Below are 21,186 nucleotides of genomic sequence, written 5' to 3'. Positions count from 1 at the left end.
GCTCTGCTGTGGTGCTCTCTTTGCTACTTCCTGTCAGGAAGGACAATATCCCACAAGTTAGGATGAATCCGTGGACTCGGTACATCACAAAAGAAAGAAATGTATCAGGTAAGCATAAATTCTGTTTTTTTATTGCAGAATAACAAATATGACATCAACATAAATTGCTTCATAATTTCAGACAAAGAATGGTTCAATGTAACAAAAAATACTGCAATAATCATAATACAATCCATAAATAATCCTCTCTTTAATAGGGTATCTAAGTAAACATAAGACCATCAGATATTCCATATCAAGATTCTAATTAAGGCAAGGCTATTACAATTCTGAATAACATAGCCTCTCTTCTCTCCTCCCCCTCCTCGACCCCATCCCAGTCCTAGTCTAATATCTTAGGATATTCTCCCTTTTCTATAGCTGTCAATAAATAGACAGAGCCCCTAAAAAGGTAAATAATTTGTACTTGAGTTCCTTAGGATCAAATATTTCCATTTACTAAAAAGGCTTTAATTTTTTTCTGAATCAATTGCTGTGTCATATTGCTTAATTACCATTTGAGTACAAATAAGTTGAACAAATTCCGAAAATTTAAATTTTTTCTTTGATTTCCAATGTTTCAAAATCATATTCCAACCAGTTAAGATATTTAGAAAATTGCTATTAGGCAATTTGTTTGAGTTAGCCATGAGCAGAACAATGTGAATATCCTGACGCCTAAATGATACTTTACAAATATTGTTAAGTCAATAAGTTAATTCTGTTCCATAACTGTTGAACTTTAGGGCAACTCCAAAAATAATTATATATATCTGCAGCAGGAAAGTTACATTTCCAACAGGAGCTCTTTTTTCCCATTTAGATTTTGTTACGGTACCAACAGTGTACCAAGGGTTAACCCCAGATGAACAATGTCCTGCATAGGAAATCAGCAATTCACAAACCAGCCAGTTTTCAGGTTTAAACAGAATGACAACTTTATTTGAAGGCAGCATACAGATTTATACAGGTTTTTTGACCCCCCCCAGATGGGGGTTGAAAGAATGTTGTACATTAGATAAAAGGGAGAAGCGCCCTTGACATGATACAATAGGATTATTACATTACTCAAATACTTTACTTAGGCAGATAACAACTTAAACACATTTGGCTTGTCTTATCACCTAGCGTCTGCTCTCTGAGGGTGATTAAACAATGGCCTGTTTATTACTTAAATGTAATTATAGCACACAATAGCTGAGGCCAGAAAACCTGTCTTTAGAAATTAGATTCTTAAAGCTAAACACAGTTAACTCTTTCAGTCCTGACAGAAGGGTCTGTCACATAGCTCCCCCCTTGTGGAACACTCCGGCAGACCCGGCTTGACCCTTTTGCGGGTCAACCTGGGGATGACCGGACTAAGGGGTGGTAGGCATGTCAGTTTGCTGGGACAATCCATTTGTATTCCCGTTATGAGAGAGAATTCCTGTCCATACAAACAAGGGTTCAACTTCCTCAGTGCCCAGACTAGGGCTAAACAGTCCTTCAAAATCTCATCAGCTTCTTTGCGAGTTTCCTGTACCTGCTCTTTATAGGTATCCACAATCCCTTCATACTGACATAGGGTGCCCTTGAGTTGCTGCACCTCACTACGAGCCAGCGTCAGCTTCTCCTCCAGCGTCGCTAAGTTTGTTTCATGTTCCACTCTCAAGCTGGTGTTTTCTGCAGTCTGTCGGTGCAGCCTGTCTAGCAGAGATTCCTGTTCTAAACGTGCTTTTTCCTCTGCACTCCTCTTCTCTCCTGCTAGCACTGTTACATGATTATTTAACGTGACCATTTCATCCTCTACGTGACTCTTCTCCTTCATCAGCGCATTGTAACGGGACTTCCACGTATCAATAGCGGATAGAGATTTACTGAGCTCAGCGTCCTGGGGCTTAGCAGCAGGGGGGTCAGTCTCTGCTGCACGGATCTGAGCACGGGTAGTCACAGGGTTAACATCAGCGGGACCCATGGGAGCATAGGCAGAAACAAGGGGGACCAAGGTATTTCCAAGGAGACCATCAGCTGGTAAATCCTTCATGACCCCCACATTCACAGGTCTAGCGCCCCCTCCCCAATCCAAATGCACCCTGGCAACAGGCAGGCGGAACACAGTGCCCCCTGCTACCCTCACAGCCACAGTGTCTCCTGTGTGCTGTTTCTCAGACACCAAGTTCTTTCGAAGCAAGGTCATGGTAGCACCAGTATCCCGTAGACCACTGACCTCCTTCCCATTCACTTTAACCAGTTGCCGGTTATTCCGGTGGGCAGCTTGCACAAGGTCTGCCTCATGTAGGATGCCCCAGCATTCTTGCGCCTCTACGTAGCGGGCCGCAGGCTGAGGGTTACGTGGGATTCTGCCGGCGGGTCTTCTCCAGGACTGTGCTTGGTTCGCTGCGTTTAGGGGACACTCTGGTCTTTTGTGCCCTAGTTGCTTACATCCAAAGCACCGAATAGGTTGTGAGTAGCCTCGCGAATTGAACCGGGCTCTCTGAGGGTAGTTCGTGGCCCGAGACCGTGTGGTATAGCGGTGCGCTGGGGGTTGGTAACTGGCAGGTGCTGGGGTGACTGGGGGTCTGTACTCCACTCTGGCAGGGGGCTTAGTGGTAGCAGTGTCCAGTTTGCGGGCATCCGTATACTCATCTGCCAAGCAAGCCGCTTCATGCAGGGTGGAGGGTTTACGGTCCCGAACCCACTCTCGAACTCCTGCGGGTAACTTGTCGAAGCAATGTTCCAACAGGCATAGCTGCAGCACCTCTTCCCCCGATACGGCTTGGCACCCCGCTATCCAGTGAGCTGCTGTGCGGTGCACCTTACATGCCCACTCAAGGTAGGAATCACCAGCTAATTTAACAGTGTCTCTGAACCGCCTCCGGTATGCCTCCGGTGTAACCGCATACCTGGAGAGCAGAGCCTCTTTTACAGTATTATAATCCCTGACTTCCTCATCTGGAATGGCCCGAAAAGCCTCACTGGCCCGGCCGGATAATTTTCCGGATAATATCATGACCCAGTCCTCTGCGGGTACCTTGTGTAGTGCACATTGCCTCTCAAAATCCGCAAGGTACCCATCAATCTCTCCTTCTGTTTCCAGGAAGTTTTTAAAAGCTGCAAAATTTACTTTTCTCTTTTCCACTGGGTTTGCTGCAGCGCCGCTTTGGCGAAGTAGGTTGGCCTCCACAGCTGCTATGACCCGGTCGATAATTTCCGCAGATGGGTTGGGGCCATAATGTGCCAGTCTTATTTTAACCGCCCGATCAAAGCTTGCTTCTGCGGGGGTTCTGTCTGCTATGCTGGGCCCATTGGTTCCTTCTGTCCCTGGTACTCTTTCCATCTTAGTCAGTATTGTAATAATCCCCCTCTTCCTGAGGTTACTGGCTTGTGTAGTTGCTCTTCTGGGCGATAAGGTTCATTCCGTCGCTTGCCACCAATGTTACGGTACCAACAGTGTACCAAGGGTTAACCCCAGATGAACAATGTCCTGCATAGGAAATCAGCAATTCACAAACCAGCCAGTTTTCAGGTTTAAACAGAATGACAACTTTATTTGAAGGCAGCATACAGATTTATACAGGTTTTTTGACCCCCCCCCCAGATGGGGGTTGAAAGAATGTTGTACATTAGATAAAAGGGAGAAGCGCCCTTGACATGATACAATAGGATTATTACATTACTCAAATACTTTACTTAGGCAGATAACAACTTAAACACATTTGGCTTGTCTTATCACCTAGCGTCTGCTCTCTGAGGGTGATTAAACAATGGCCTGTTTATTACTTAAATGTAATTATAGCACACAATAGCTGAGGCCAGAAAACCTGTCTTTAGAAATTAGATTCTTAAAGCTAAACACAGTTAACTCTTTCAGTCCTGACAGAAGGGTCTGTCACAGATTTCATATATGGCGTAACATACAGTTGATGAATTATTTTCATATGAGACTCTCTCCAAGCTGCTCAAATACTAGCTCTATCTACTAATATTAAGCTCTTTTGAATAGCCTCTATTTGCTTATCATTTTTTAACTTTCACTTACTAGAGATTCTTTGCATATTTTCTAAACCTTTAACTTTTTTAATAGTCTTATATAAATTAGAGATAGACCTCCTATCTACTTTATATAAACTAATTATAGGATCTAACATTTCCTAAGTCCAATTCCCTGGGTATACTTTAATTATTTCCAAAAAGTAATGGCGGATTTGAAGGTAGGCAAAAAATTCCTTATGAGGAATGTTATAGCCCTTCCTAAGAAAGCTTTACATCTTAACTAATCTTTGTCATGTAACTGAAACATATAGACCAGCCTCTTTTTGTCCCAGATATATATAGAACTATGTATTTCTGAATACATAGAACATATTCTGCTATGTGAAGAACATTGGAATGTGAAATATTATTATTTCATGTTGGGTTAGCACACTTGAGAAAACATGATCGGGTTTACATAACTTCTGTCTTTTTTCCCACTTTTCCCACTCCATTGAAGTTTATGGGGGAATAAGTTTACGCGGTTGAAATATTCTTCGGATTTTTGCTGCATCAGGTTAGTGCTCGTGCAAAAACTTTTAACTTGTAATAAACACACTACCAGACGATCGCAAAAAAGTTACTTCTAGCGGAGTTGACACGCATGTGGGAACAAAAACTACCGCTCAACTCGTAATCTAGCCCATTTGTTGAAGGAGCAGCAATGCAATACTGGGAGCTAGCTGAACACACACTATAAGCCAATGACAAAAGGGATATACACTCACCGGTCACTTTATTAGGTACACCTTGCTAGTACCGGGTTGGACCCCCTTTTGCCTTCAGAAGTGCTTTAATTCTTTGTGGCATAGATTCAACAAGGTGTTGGAAACATTCCTCAGACATTTTGCTCCATATTGAAATGATAGCATCCTGTTCCACCAGATCCCAAAGGTGCTCTATTGGATGAGATCTGGTGACTGTGGAGGCCATTGGAGTACAGTGAACTCATTGTCATGTTCATGAAACCAGTTTGAGATGATTTGAGCTGTGTGACATGGTGCATTATCTTGCTGTAAGTAGCCATCAGAAGATGGCTACACTGTAGTCATAAGAGGACGGACATGGTCAGCAACAATACTCAGGTAGGCCGTGGCATTTAAACGATGCTCGTTTAGTATTAAGGGGCCCAAAGTGTGCCAAGAAAATTTTCCTCATACCATTACACCACCAGCCTGAACCATTTATACAAGGCAGAATGGATCCATGCTTTCATGTTGTTTACACCAAATTCTGACCCTACCATCTGAATGTCGCAGCTGAAATTGCGACCCATCAGACGAGGCAATTTTTTTCCGACTTTCTATTGTCCAATTTTGGTGAGCCTATGTCAATTGTAGCCTCAGTTTCCTGTTCTTAGCTTACAGGAGTGGCACCCTGTGTGGTCTTCTGCTGCTGTAGCCCATCTGCTTCAAGGTTTGATGTGTTGTGCATTCAGAGATGGTATTCTGCCAACCTTGGTTGTAACAAGTGGTTATTTGGGTTACTGTTGCCTTTCTATCATCTCAAATCAGTCTGGACATTCTCCTATGAACTCTGACATCAACAAGGCATTTTCGTCCCCACACCTGCCGCTCACTGGATATTTTCTCTTTTTTGGACCATTCTCTGAGATGGTTGTGTGTGAAAATCCCAGTAGATCAGCAGTTTTAAAAATACTCAGACCAGCCCGCCTGGCACCAACAACCATGCCACATTCAAAGTCACTTATATCCCCTTTATTCCCCATTCTGATGCTCGGTTTGAACTTCAGAAAGTCATCTTTGCCACGTCTAGATGCCTAAATGCATTGAGTTGCTGTCATGTGATTGGCTGATTAGCAATTTGTGTTACCAAGAAATTGAACAGGTGTACCTAATAAAGTGTGCGGTGAGTGCATGTGCATCCACCAATCAGCATCTGCTCCCAATAGCACTTTGTTGCTCCTTAATCTACCTAGATATGCCTTTCAACAAAGTATACTAAGAGAACAAAGCAAATAAGATTTAAGTAAAGGAAAGATTTTTAACATTTGTTTGATATCTGAATCATGGAAAAAATTTGGGTTTCATGTCTTTAAATATGTTTAATATCTTTGTGGGGGTTCACATAATGTTACCAATTATTCAGCATTTTACTATTACACTAGCATGTCCTTTTTATTTAGACCATTACTTTATTGAAAATTAAGTAAAGTTACAAGCAGGTATATGCATACATTGTACAGTGGTTCAGCCGGACTATCAATTGAGGTACCTGGTCGTTCTGACAATGACTGATGGATCTAAACATATAATCAGAAACTACTAACAATAAAAACCTAGGAGTTGGGTCAAGCTCATTCGCCATTCTAAAAGTGCTATACTTTGTTCTTTAGTTGATAAAGTCTCATCGATTTAGTTGTGTTCAAAGTCCAAAAAAAACCACAGACTTTTTAACACAACTGCTTCAATTGCCATCTAACTTACTGCAGGTAGCCTTCTGGAAAACAGCTTCCCCACCCACCCCAAGCTCATTTCCTCATTTATAGATAGTCTCCCACACAACTTTCACTCTCCTGAAATGACAGGTGCAAACACTGATCAGCACATCCTTCCATTCCCTTAACCCCATAGAATACACAGTACTTTTATTATATTATGTTTCATATACCTTTTGTTCCCTTATGCAATTGTTACAGTAATTCTGTGTCTTATGTTTTTAACTGGTTCCCAATTCTGTAAATATGCTCAATATATTCATATTCCTTTTTGCTACCCTTTGTCTCTATAACAAACGACACTATTCAATTACTCCTTCTCCCTCTCCACCTGCACTGTTCATTAGCCCATCTCTCTTAAACTCACCTTACTTTTCTACTCATGAACTTTACCTATTCCTAAACACTCTCTCTACCCCCTGCAGCTCATCTCAAAAGCAGTCTCACTACTGCAAATCTGTATCTCATCTCATGTCACTCTCCCTCTTGCTTCTACTTACTGCTGGTGACATCTCCCCTAATCCTGGTCCCCAACCACTGACAAGCCGTGCACATCCATGTGTACCATCCCATAGACTCAGAAAACAAAACTCTGCACACCTTACTCACATTCCTCTTGCATCTAAAGCCACTACCCCTTTCACTTGTGCACTCTGGAACTCTCGCTCTGTTTGCAACAAACTCACTTCTACACATGACCTCTTCATCTCCCGCTCCCTCAACCTTCTGGCCCTAACAGAAACCTGGCTCTCTCCCCTAGACACTGCATCCACTGCTGCTCTGTCACATGGGGTCTCCACTTCAACCACACTCCTAGGTCTGGTAATAGACAAGGAGGTGGTGTAGGTATTTTACTTTCCTCTCGTTGCACCTTTCAACAAATACACCCTATCTCTTCCATCACTTTTCCCTCATTCGAAACCCACATGATTCGCTTATTCTCCCCTCTCTCTGTACGTGTTGCAGTCATATACCGACCCCCTGGCTCCGCAACTCAATTTTTAGATCACTTGGCTGCCTGGCTACCCTATTTCCTTTCCTCAGACACCCCTGCCCTCTTTCTTGGTGTCTTCAACATCCCCCTTAACAATCCCACTGCCTCATCTGCTAAACAACTTCTGCAACTCACTTCCTCTTTTGGTCTGTCACAATGGACTGATTCTCCCACTCACAAAGACGGTCACTCTCTTGACCTGATCTTTAGCTATCAATGCACTCTCTCAAACTTCTCAAACTCCCCTTTTCCTCTTTCTGACCACCATCTCCTTACCTGCAACATATCAACCCTTCCTACAACTCTCCCACCTTCTACTCCTCACACCAAACTTCACAGAAGCATTAGGTCTTTAGATCAGCAACAACTTGCTAATTCCCTTAAACCGCTCCTGTCATCCTTCTCCTCCTTTTCCTGCCGTGAACAATCTATCTGCCACTATAATTCCACCCTTATATCCGTCCTTGACAATCTCGCCCCTCTTACCACTGCTCGGAAATCACACACTCATCCCCAGCCCTGGCATACTCCTCTGACACGGTACCTATGCAGATGTTCCCGTACTGCTGAATGGCATTGGAGAAAATCACGGAGTTCAGCTGATTTTCTTCATTAAAAATTCATCTTGAACTCCTACTACTCTGCCCTTAATCTCTACAAGCAACACTACTTCTCTACTCTTATCTCTAATCTTTCTTCAAACCCAAAACGTCTGTTCTCCACTTTCAATACTCTCCTCCGCCCTCCTCCACTTCCTAATACAACTTCTCTGTCAGCTCAAGACTTTGCCAGTCACTTCATTAACAAAATTGATTCCATCAGACATGAAATCAGCTCTCAACATAATTCCATTCTCTCCCCCCCTCAAATACTCTCACTCAACCACAACCATCATAACCTGAAACTTAGTTCATTCTCCCCTGTTACTGAGGAAGAAGTTTCAGCACTTATACTGCGCTCTCACCTCACTACCTGTCCCCTTGACCCTATCCCCTCACAGCTGCTCCCCTCTCTCTCTGCTACCCTTACCCCTATACTAACACACATTTTCAACCTCTCCCTCAGCACTGGTACATTTCCCTCATCGATGAAACATGCACTGGTCACACCTATCCTCAAAAAACCTTTCCTTGATCCTACCTCCCCATCCAACTACCGCCCTATTTCCCTCCTCCCTCTTGCTTCAAAGCTTCTCGAAAAACTAGTATATGCACGCCTATCCCATTTCCTTACGTTAAACTCCCTTCTTGACCCGCTGCAATCTGGATTTCGTCCCTATCACTCCACAGAGACAGCTATTGTTAAGGTCACCAATGACCTATTTACAGCTAAATCAAAAGGCCACTTCTCTCTGCTTACCCTCCTTGATCTGTCCGCAGCCTTTGACACTGTCGACCACCCTCTTTTGCTCCAAACCCTCCAATCCTTCGGCATCTGTGACACAGCCCTTTCGTGGCTCTCTTCCTACCTGTCAAACCGTACCTTCAGTGTAGCCTTCTCTGGGGCCTCCTCTGCCCCGTCACCACTTTCTGTCAGAGTACCGCAAGGCTCTGTCCTCGGTCCCCTTCTCTTCTCAATCTATACATCATCACTAGGTTCCCTAATTAAGTCCCACGGTTTCCAATATCATTTGTATGCCGATGACACCCAAATCTACTTCTCTGCACCAAAACTATCTCCTTCCTTCCGTGTCACTAACTGTCTTTCTCACATCTCTTCCTGGATATCCTCTCACTACCTTAAGCTAAATCTCTCCAAAACTGAGCTCCTCATTTTCCCCCCTTCTTCCAAAATCTCCACCCCCAATATCTCTATAACTGTCGACAACTCCATCATTACCCCTACCCCGCATGCCCGATGTCTCGGGGTCACATTTGACTCAGATCTTTCCTTCACTCCTCACATTCAGTCCTTGGCTACAGCCTGCCGCTTCCACCTTAAAAACATCTCTAAAATTAGACACTTCCTTACACAAGACACAACTAAGATTTTAATCCACTCTCTCATTCTTTCCCGCCTTGATTACTGCAACTCTGTCCTCTCTGGTCTCCCCACCTGCCGCCTAGCTCCTTTACAATCCATAATAAATGCCTCTGCCAGACTCATCTTCCTTACACGTCGCTTTTCATCTGCTGCGCTTCTCTGCCAATCCCTTCACTGGCTTCCTCTTGCCTCTAGGATCAAACACAAAAATCTCACTCTTACATACAAAGCCCTCAACTGCACTGCTCCCCCCTACATCTCAGACCTTGTCTCCAGATACTCTCCCTCCCGTCCCCTTCGCTCTGCTCATGACCTCTTACTCTCCTCTCTTGTCACCTCATCACACTCCCGTTTACAGGACTTCTCCAGACTGGCTCCCATCTTGTGGAACTCTCTGCCTCGCTCCACAAGACTCTCTTCTAGTTTTAAAAGCTTCAAGTGCTCCCTAAAGACTCTACTGTTCAGGGACGCATACAACCTACGCTAACCTTTCCTAATACCAGTTTCTCTCCTCCACTGCAATCCCCTGAACCCCCTTAGCATGTAAGCCTAAGAGTCTAGCTGTTTGTAGATCACCTTCTTAAGAGCTGACTACAACAGTGCAACTCTTGGCAGGGCCCTCTACCCTATAATTGTTTTGTTGTACTCCCCCTTTGTTTATAGCGCTGCGGAATCTGTTGGCGCTCTACAAATAACCGATAATAAAGTCGTTCTTCCTTGTGTCTCCACTCAGGGATACCCATAATTCTGTCTCTCTGGGCTGGATGTGGGTAGTCCTTAAGCTAATTTTGCCAATTTGTTTTACTAAGAAGAGGTTAAGGGATTTTGGATAGTATAAAGAAAGATTTTTTTACAGCAAGATGGTATATGTGGTGGCAGGATGACAGGTCCTGAGCAAATTGGATGGAGAGGAGTAGGGTTGAGAAGGACTTCTCAGGACTATTGTAATGTGAGGAGTTTAAAGTCGGAAAAGGTGTGTGTTTAGTTATCTGTCTTCACTGCATCTCTAGGTGTGGATGGTGTGTTAAGGTATGCTAGCGATTCCTCCCAATAAAATTTAGTGTCTAGAAGAAAGGCTAGTCTCTTTCTTTTAAGGTAGCCATATTCCTCTAATGTAAGCAGGTCTGTAACTTTATCCGTCCATATTTTGAGCATGTCCTTTTAATAAAAGCAAATTGGAAAAATCTAGTTATTATTATTTATTCTGGCCAAAAGAAAAGATGTTTAGTATTAACCAAAAACCAAACATGTGGTTAAACAATAAACCAGGGAGATCAGTCAAAATTAGGGAAGTTACATCGTTACTAGGCATGTGCAATTCGTTTCGGATCGATTTGGAAATTCGGAAAATTCGGAGATTCGGATCGATTCGAAGTTCCGAATTAAAATACTGTCGAATTTACAGAATAAATCCGAATTAGTTCGGATTTATTCGGTAAATTCGGATGGCCATGGATTACACTAGTATTGTACAGTATATTAGGTTATATCACTCTGCTATGGGTTACACCTAATATACAGTACATAATACTAGTCTTATACACAGCACACATACCAAAATTCCGAATTTCCGAACCGAACCTAATCCAGACGAATTTTTTTTAATCCGAATGAATCCGAAACAAATTCATTCGAAGTTTTCCAAATTTGAATCGATCCGAAACGAAATTCGAAAAACTCTGAATCGATACGAAACAAATTTTTCGATCATGCACATATCTAATCGTTACATCATTCTTAATCTCCATACGATGTAAGAATGTTACATGCTGTCAGAACAGCGCTGGGCTTTAACGCTGTTAGGACAGCGTGGAACGTCCTAATTATAGAGCGTCCTGCAGCCTCCTCTTTTGAGCTATGAAATAGCCTAGAACCATAGGCAGTCCCCCATGATCTGATCCCGGCCTTGAAATCACGTGATTGCATCGACGATCGCGTGATTTCATTTTTCCAGCAAGTTTCAATCTAAGCACTTGCTCCAAATCCCTCTTCCTTGCTACAGTTAACTACCTACGAAGTGGTTAAAATATAGGGCTTTATTTACCAACATCAGACATTTTATCACAATATCATAATTGTAGCCATTATTTATGATTACTCTAACACAGACTAGCTTAGAGGGGAGCACACTGTTAAAGACAGACTCTCAGACCAGAACTAAAAAAATGGACAAATATTTAAAAATGCACATATTGTAAAATTTGAATAGTGTGAAGTTTAAATACTTAAAGAAATGGTATGGGAATGGCAGCCTGACTGAAGCTGCTATATGTACACACTTAAAGGGACATGAAACCCAACATTATTCTTTCATGATTCAGATAGAAAATACAATTTTAAAAAAAGTTTCCAATTGACTTCTATTAGCAAATATGCTTCGTTCTCTTGGTATTCTTTGTTGAAGAGATATCTATTTGGATAGCGTGCACGTCTGAAGCACTACATGACAGGAAATAGTGCTGCCATCTAGTGCTCTTGCTAAGTTGCAAAACTGCTGCCATATAATGATGAAGACGTGCACTCTCCTGAGCTAACTTTCCTGCTTTTCAACAAAGGATAACAAGAAAACAAAGACATTTTTGATAATAGAAGTGAATTTGAAAGTTGTTCAAAATTGTATGCTCTATCTAAATTATGAAAGAAAAATATTGAATTTTATGTCCCTTTAACATACAGGTAGATTACAAGTTATGTGCGCTAGAGGGTTTTTAACAAACGCAACAAAAGTTGCGTTATTTAACCCTCTATAGCGCAGCCATTACAAGTTTTGACACAGCCGGCTTGTGCGTGCGATATGGTTGTGTTGAGCTCCATACCGCACAAAATACAAGCGCTGTTTTGACGTGCTCATGCACGCTTTCCCCATAGACATCAATTAGGAGAGAGTGTCAGAAAAAAAAACTGTGATCGCGGAATGAAAAGCTCTGTAACGCAACCCCATTGATGTCTATGGGGAAAAAAAGTTACATTTAAACCTAACATAAACTCCACGTCTAAACACCCCTAATCTGCTGCCCCTGACATTGCCGACACCTACATAATGTTATTAACTCCACGTCTAAACACCCCTAATCCCTCTTTAGGTACTTACAGTTGCTGAAGTTCCGCTTGAACGATCTTCATTCAGGCGGCTCCATCTTCATCCAGACGGCATCTTCTATCTTCATCACGGCGGATCAAAATCAAATCAGCCAATAGGAATGCAAGGGACGCCATTTTGAATAGCGTACCTTGCATTGAAGATTCAGTAAACGGCGGCGACCGTATGAAGAGGATGCTCCGCGCTGGATGTCTTCAGGATGAACCGCTACCGGGATGAAGATAGAAGATGACGCCTGGATGAAGATTGAGCCGCTGGGATGAAGATCCTTCAAGCGGGACTTCAGTAACTGTGAGTACCTAAAGAGGGGTTAGTGTGAGGTTTTTTTAAGGTTTTTTGGATTTATTTTTTTTTTTTAGTTTAGGGTTTGGGCTTTTCTTAAAAGAGCTAAATGCCCTTTTCAGTGCAATGCAAAAGAGCTAAATGCCTTTTTAAGGGCAATGCCCATACAAATGCCCTTTTCAGGGCAATAGATAGATTACGTTTTTTTTAATTTTAGGTATTATAATTAAACACCCCTAATCTGCTGCCCCCGACATTGCTGACACCTACATAAACACCCCTAATCTGCTGCCCCCGATATCGCCGCAACCAAAATAAATCTAATAACCCCTAATCTGCAGCTCCTGATATTGCCGCCAAACCTAAATTAAACTATATTAACCCCTAACCCTAACACCCCCTAACTTTAACATAATTAAAATAGAGTTAAATTAAAGTTACAATTATTAACTAAATAATACCTATTTAAAACGAAATACTTACCTGTGAAATAAAACCTAAGCTACCTACAATATAACTAATAGTTATATTGTAGCTAGCTTAGGTTTTATTTTTATTTCACAGGTAAGTTTGTATTTATTTTGACTAACTATTTACTAACTACCTAGTTAAAATAAATACAAACTTACCTGTGAAATAAAACCTAAGCTGCCTTACACTAAAACCTAACATTACAAAAATAAGCCTACCATTACAAAAAATAAAAAACACTAAAATTACAACAACAACAAAAAACTACCATTACAAAAAATAACAAACAAAATGATCCAAAACAATAAAAAATATTCCTATTCTAATACCATTTTAAAAATAAAAAAATAACCCACCCCAAAATAAAAAGCCCTAATCTATAATAAACTACCAAGGGCCCTTAAAAGGGCCTTTTGTAAGGCATTGCCCTAAAGCTCTTTTTCTACAAAAGAAAAACAAACGGGTGGCGGAGCCAGCGCTCAACGGAGATGGCTGCACTTTTGTGAGCTCCAAGCTCCCTTTATGGCTAAACAGTAAAAATGTTTTGGTCTTTTTTTGATGATCCATCAAACTGCATAATTAATGATCCAGTTTTATAGCAATTCTGGATTTATGCATAGAATAGTTAAGCACCATTTGGAATGTGTCTTTTAGACCATGTAGTATTGGTGTCTTTTTTATGTGTATTTTTTGCAGTATCAGACATATAGTAACATAAATAACATATATAACATATGATGAACAATGTAAACATATTCAAACTAGCTTGTGTGAGCTGCTTTTTCTTACTTAGAATTGGTGCATGCAAATGGAATTATTTGTTGTTTTTTTTTAATGAGATATGCATATATTTGTATTTTATGTATGTGTTGTTTCATTTAATTGTATACAGGTGTATTGGTCCCTTTAAATAGAGGTACTATCCCCTGACAAACTTACCCTATGATTAAGTGCCTATAGGGCACGAAACTAGTCAGGGAGTTTGGAGCTGTGTATTCTTTTAACATATGTTTAAATAAAAGTTATATTTTTTAACTATTGAATTGCCCTGCTACTCCTTTGCCTCAGTGCTGCTGTATATGCTTTTTGAATCTAGTAAAAATAACACCCTCACAGCAAAGCAATATGTCCTAAAGTTGTTCGGCGAGGGAGAGAAGATCAGCCGATGTGCAGCAGCAGGTTCACTTTATGTGGCTTACAGTTGGAGTCAGCTTCTGAGCGTCTAGCTACACGGTGAGGTGATCCACGTGGGCGCCCGTTTGCAAGGGCCTTATACACACGACGGCGATCGCTAACAGCCCGTCAGAGATATATCATCTGTGGATATAAAGGTCCATCACAGAGGTTAGTCCGGTACATACCATCAAGCTGGCGACCTCTAAATAAGTGCATTTAGAATGCGCAACGCACACTTGTTAATGGCGCTTTAGTTTCAGCCTCACACATCATCAGGCAGAGGCTATACCCCAGCATATCTCACAGTAGCTACAGGGACTTTGTGGGGACATATGTTTGGGTCTCAGTTGATTGTTCCCAGTACGTGGGTCTCAGGTCATACTTGCTCACACTGAGCTCTTAACCCTGCCTCCAGTCCTCTGTAGGACACTTATGTCGCCATGGCTTGCTTGCTACCTTTTACTAATACAGCTTGAATAATGTCGCTTTGGGCTATGAGGTCTACACATGTTTAGTGTGATTAAAGAAGCCAAATGGATCTATACAAATGAATTCTCATAAATTTTGAGAGGATCTGCAGCCGTTATTCATAGCTCTGCCTGGCAGCTTTTGTTCCCCTTTCTTTATCAAACAGAACTTCTCTAATCACCAAACATTTGGAATTTATTCACTGTGGGGACTATTTGCTATATAATAGAATCCTAGAGGTGCAATAATGTCGCCTAAGAAAGGGAATAAATCTGATAAAACACACAAAAAACAGGGGCAGACTCCCTCAGTAAACAACTTCTTTAAGTCTATGGAAACTTCAACTCCTGCTCCAGCCAAACTTTCTGATTTACACCCTAGAACACCCTCATCTTTGTCAGAGTCTGAACAGGAAACTTTAGAATCAACTATCACTATCCCTAAAGCCCTGTTGGACTCACTGCCATCTAAGAAAGATTTTTCCTCTCTGGTTTGCCAAGTCAAGCAATGCATTAGAGAGGAAATTGCAGATATAAAAAAAGAAATCACAGAAATTGGCCAGAGGGTGGAGAAACTGGAGGGACATTCAGACCTTACTAACTCCAATCTTACTTTTCTCAGGGCTAAAATAGCCCAACAAGATAAGGACATGGCTCAAATGGAAAACAAAATAGACGACTTGGAGAACAGGAGCCGCCGCGGCAACATTAGAATCCGGGGCCTCCCCGAAACAGTAGCTCCAGCAGATCTTGAGAATTATAGTCAAGGCCTTTTCACATCCTTACTGGACACTGGCGATGATGCCACAATAGCTCTGGACTGCTTTCACAGAGCCCTGAGAGGTAAACCATTGGGGGATCAACCTCCAAGAGACGTTATTGTCAAAATTTCTAGTTACCCCATAAAAGAAGAGATAATGAAAAAGGCGAGGCAAAAGCATCCAATAAAGTTCAGATCAGTCCCCATACAGGTTTTCGAAGACCTGACGCACAGGACTTTACTGAAAAGAAGGGAACTCAGGCCTCTAACGCTCAAATTGAGACAACTTAATATCCCATACCGATGGGGTCACCCATTCCACCTGCAAATCTCATGGAAATGCAGGAGATTGCTGTGCCATTCACATGAAGATATCGGCCAGATATGCAAGGATCTGGAAATAAATCCACCACCTCCACAAGATAATACAAGCCGTCCGACAACCACAGAATCTTTGCATCTACCACCTCTCCCTCAAAGAGAGGAATGGCAAGAGACCACCGCAAGGAAATCTCGTAAAACCAAGCCCGGATCTACAACATCTGACTCGATGGGCTGATTGCCCTGGGACGTTAACTATTACAGGGTGGCTTAGTTCCACTGGGCACTCTGATCTAGGGCCATATAAGAACTGAGGATGGCCTGGATGCCCTCTGATTGTGGGTTTGTTACAGGGGGTGATGCCGATGTTGGGTAGAAGGCAAGGTAATCTGTACTTGTATAATTTATGTGATGTGCTGTGTCCTATTATCTTGCAATATGTTAATTGGATTATATGACCCTGTATATGTCTAGGGATAAGTTCCAACAAAGATATAGTAAATGCCTCAGCAACGCTAGTTTGCAATCTATCAGGAGCTGCATACTCTCCTAGATATTTAACATGTGTTTAAAAGACTATTCTTTCTATATATTTACTTTACTTTAAGTGGTGTTACACACCTTTAATAACCGTGTTCATGCCCACTAGGGGATTTTTTTCTCCTACCTTAGATGATTTATATCCTCTTCCATCCTAATTACACCTGTTGTGTATTTTCAGTTTTGTTTAATACTTTTTCATTACAGTTATCCAAATGTGTTTTTATTGTTTATCCAGGGAAGCTTGACAAATATTGGAAATGTTATGATACCAAAGATGGTTGTACATCATTCAACTGTTCACTGATTAAGACAATATGATGAAGTCATCTTTAAATGCACAAAATGTTCAAATCATTACGCAAAATGTGAAGGGGTTTAATAGCCCAAGTAAGAGGGCCTTAGCTATGCGGGACTTTTGTAAGAGAGGGGGGCATATATTATTACTGCAGGAGACCCACTTTAAAGGCAATACAATCCCCAAATACTTTTCTTCACATTTCCCCCAACACTACCATAGCACATACACCGCTAAAAAAACAAATGGAGTGAGTATATTAATACATAAATCCATCTCATTTAAACTCCAACAAGTGGATAAAGATAAAGATGGCAGGTACCTAGGCATTACAGGTTTGTTATTTGGCAAACCGGTCACCATAGTAAACCTTTATGTCCCTAACACTGGTCAGGACAAATTTTTCTCCCGGATTTCCACTAAAATCTCTGATCTCCAGAAAGGCCCGCTTATTGTTGCTGGAGACTTAAACATTTCCCTAGACCCTGAAATAGATTGCTCAAACCCCGGCACTAGGACTGGCCGGAAGGTATTGCATTCCATTTGGAAAAACATAAAATCCCTGACTCTCCATGATGTATGGAGGTATATTCACCCGCAAGTGAGAGATTATACATTCTTTTCAAATCCGCAAAAAAGCTACTCCAGGATTGACTACATATTAGTAGATCATATTGCACTCTCACTAATTAAAGAAACTCATATAAAACATACCTCATGGTCAGACCACTCTTCAGTGGTATGCATTTTGAAGTGGCCCTCTATCCCTATCAAACCCTTCACATGGAGGTTAGACGACTCCTTGTTGTCTGACCAGTTGATCTTGGAGAGTCTGAATAAGCAGATAGACTTGTACTTCTCCCTCAACAACATCACAGAATCTAATATTGCTATGGTCTGGGAAGCCCATAAGGCCTTTATAAGGGGCGATTTCATTAAGATAAAGGCTTTCAAGAAAAAACAATCTTTACAAACATACTCTAAGCTAGCTCAGGAAGTTACAGAAGCAGATTACCTTCTAAAACTAAACCCGAAAGATCAAACCCTTCTTGCTGCTTTAAATGATAAGCGAAATAACCTTACTCAGTACCTACAAATAGAATCCCAAAGACACCAAATGTTTTTAAAACAAAAATATTACGGAGAGGGGAATAGGTCGGGAAAACTCCTAGCTAGAGCATTGAAAAAACAAACACTTCATTCATACATTCACTCTCATCTCACAGCAGGGTAAGGCAATTGAAGACACAAAATCCATAGGCAAAGTTTTTCAAACGTATTACCACAAGCTATATAATTTGTTCCTGAAAAGAACCTCAGAATCTCACAAGACAACATGTGACAAATATCTTAGCAACATTACACTTCCCGAGCTGAGCCCTAGTGAGAAGGCAACTCTAAACTCCCCAATTTCAAGCAAAGAGATCTTAGACGCCATCATGGACTTGAAACCGGAGAAAGCTCCTGGCCCAGATGGCTTCTCAAATAGGTATTATAAGACCTTTAAAACCCAACTTATTCCTCACCTTCTTAATCTCTTTAATTATATTTCAGAGTCTAACAAATTCCCAGACACTATGATGCAGGCACATGTTTCGGTTCTTCCTAAGCCGGGTAAACCTCCAACCTCTCCGGCAAACTTTAGACCCATCTCCTTATTAAATGTGGACCTGATGCTATACGCTAAAATATTGGCAAATAGAATCAACAAATTCCTACCCAACTTGGTTCACTGTGATCAAGTTGGGTTTGTCCCAAATCAGGAGGCCAGGGATAATACGTGCAAAGTAATGCACCTTATGGAATACGTTAAAAATTTAACTTTCCCCTCTGTGTTTCTATCAACCGATGCCAAGAAGGCTTTTGATGGATTGGACTGGACCTTCCTCCAGTCCACTCTTCAAAAATTTGGCTTCCCCAGCACATTCATAAATAAAATATCAGCTCTCTACTCCAATCCCTCAGCCCAGGTTAGAATCGATGGGGCACTATCAGAACATTTCGAAATTCGGAATGGGACCCGTCAAGGATGTCCCTTATCCCCTATACTATTTGTACTTTCCCTAGAACCCCTGGCAGAAAAAATATGTTCCAATCCCGACATACACGGTGTTGCAATAAAAGGAGATACTTACAAATTAGCAATGTTCGCCGACGATATTCTAATGACCCTAACTTCCCCAATACAATCCCTAACAGCTGTCCAACATGAGTTAAAAACATATGGTGATGTCTCCAATTTTTCAGTTAACTATAACAAATCAGAAATTCTCCCAATAAACATATCGGCCACAGATCTCTCAACACTTAACCAACATTTCCCATTTAAAATCCAACACCACGCTTTAAAATATTTAGGGATTTTCCTTACATTAAAACTAGATGACCTACGTAAGCTGAATTATGGACGGCTTTTGGAGGAGTTTACATACTTGTCTTCCTCGTGGCCCTCCTGCCAAAGGCCCTATATGTTTTACAAGCCCTCCCACTACCTGGATCTAACGTGTATATTTGGAAATTACAAGCCATTATAGACACATATATTTGGCACCGCAGACCCCTTAGAATAGCGAAAAGCACCATGTATACCTGAAGAGAAGGAGGATTGGGGGTCCCTAATATTTTTCTTTACAAATTGGCAGTATCACTAAACCGGGTAATTGATTGGTGTAGGCAGGGAGAAAATTCTTTAAGAGATGCGTACACCTGGAGAATCAATTGTTAGGAGTCTCCCACTTGGGTGGCATCTGTTGGGTCCCCCAAAGGCCACCTATGGAAAGTCTGGCTATATATCCCATCCTTAAAGAAGTATGGTCTGACTGGACACTAATAAGAAGCAAATTTCGCCTCATTACCTCATATTACTCACCACTAACAATTCTACACCCAAATAGGGAGTTCCCGGTAGGTACCCCAGGACTATCAGCTAACAGCCCTATTTCAGCCCCCTAACGAGACACTTAACCATTTACCTGTTATTGACGCAAGGCTCCTAGAAATGTATTGTTGGAAAGGGAATTAACTTAATTTAATTCTTGGCTGTACTATAATCAAGTAAGACATTTTCTTGTGTCCCATAAACTACAAAGAGATATGTTAAGACAACTTACACCATTTGAGTCCCTCTGTACATCACCAACCCCCCCCAAAAAAAAATAATATCCTTGATGTATCAGAGGCTCCTTAAATCCTATTACCCTATGAAACAGAACTATACCCTTAAATGGGAAAAAGAATTTCATATGCCTATCTCTACTAAGCAATGGGTTTCATGGTTCAAGGCTACAGCCAAATCAGCTCACTCAGCAGCAGGTCTAGAGACGAACTTGAAGATTGTCACCAGGTGGTATTTAACCCCCAGCAAGTTAAAACATATTTTCCAAAATGCAAGCGACAGATGCTGGAGGGGTTGTGGCCAGGTGGGCACTATGTACCACATTTGGTGGGACTGTGACGCGATAAAATCCTTCTGGACACAAATTCATGCACTGGCATGTGGTATAATAGGCGTTCAGCTAGACCTTTCCCTAAACACGATCTTGTTCAATGCTTTATTTGAAATCCCTTGCAAAATTAGAAGACATCTCTATCAAATTTTAATAAATGCTGCCAAACGACTTATCCCTACGTTCTGTAAAAGGACTCAGATTCCCACCATCTCTCAATGGATTGATTTAGTGAAAAACACATTAATCCTAGAGAGATTACATTATTTTAAGATAGGACAATTAGATTTCTTTTATGATATGATGTTCCTATGGGAGCAGTACATTTCGGCTAGATCACAGTCCATATCCACACTTTGAGACACTCCACTATAGTAGGATTATATGAGTTCTTTGTTATAGAGAATCACACAGAATGACACCGACTATTCTTTTCTATCAATGGTTCTTACATTGTCCAGTATGAGATTATTGTATTGCAATACCCCTGGATGCTTTGTTTTGTTATTGTTAGTTTGTTTTTTGTTTTTGTTTTTTGTGTGTGCTTAGAAACACTCAGCCACTGCCTGTACCGCAGAAAAGACTTTATTTACCTTTTCTTCAATTCCATAATAACTGCACCCAATTCCTCTGGACTGATCTACTACAGTTAAGCGGTGTCTTTCTTATGGCTTTGTTTGAACTTTGGCTATGTTTATTTTCTGTATTGAATGCATAAATTGTATTGTGTATGTTTGAAAATGTGTAATAAAGAGAAAATAAAGAAAAAAAAAGAAAAACAAACACCCCCTAACAGTATACAAACCCCCACCCTGAAAAACCCACTAAATAAAAATAAAG

The sequence above is a fragment of the Bombina bombina genome, chromosome 7 (assembly GCF_027579735.1).
Source record: "Bombina bombina isolate aBomBom1 chromosome 7, aBomBom1.pri, whole genome shotgun sequence".
Taxonomy (NCBI): domain Eukaryota; kingdom Metazoa; phylum Chordata; class Amphibia; order Anura; family Bombinatoridae; genus Bombina; species Bombina bombina.
Note: the sequence above shows the minus strand (reverse complement) of the source record.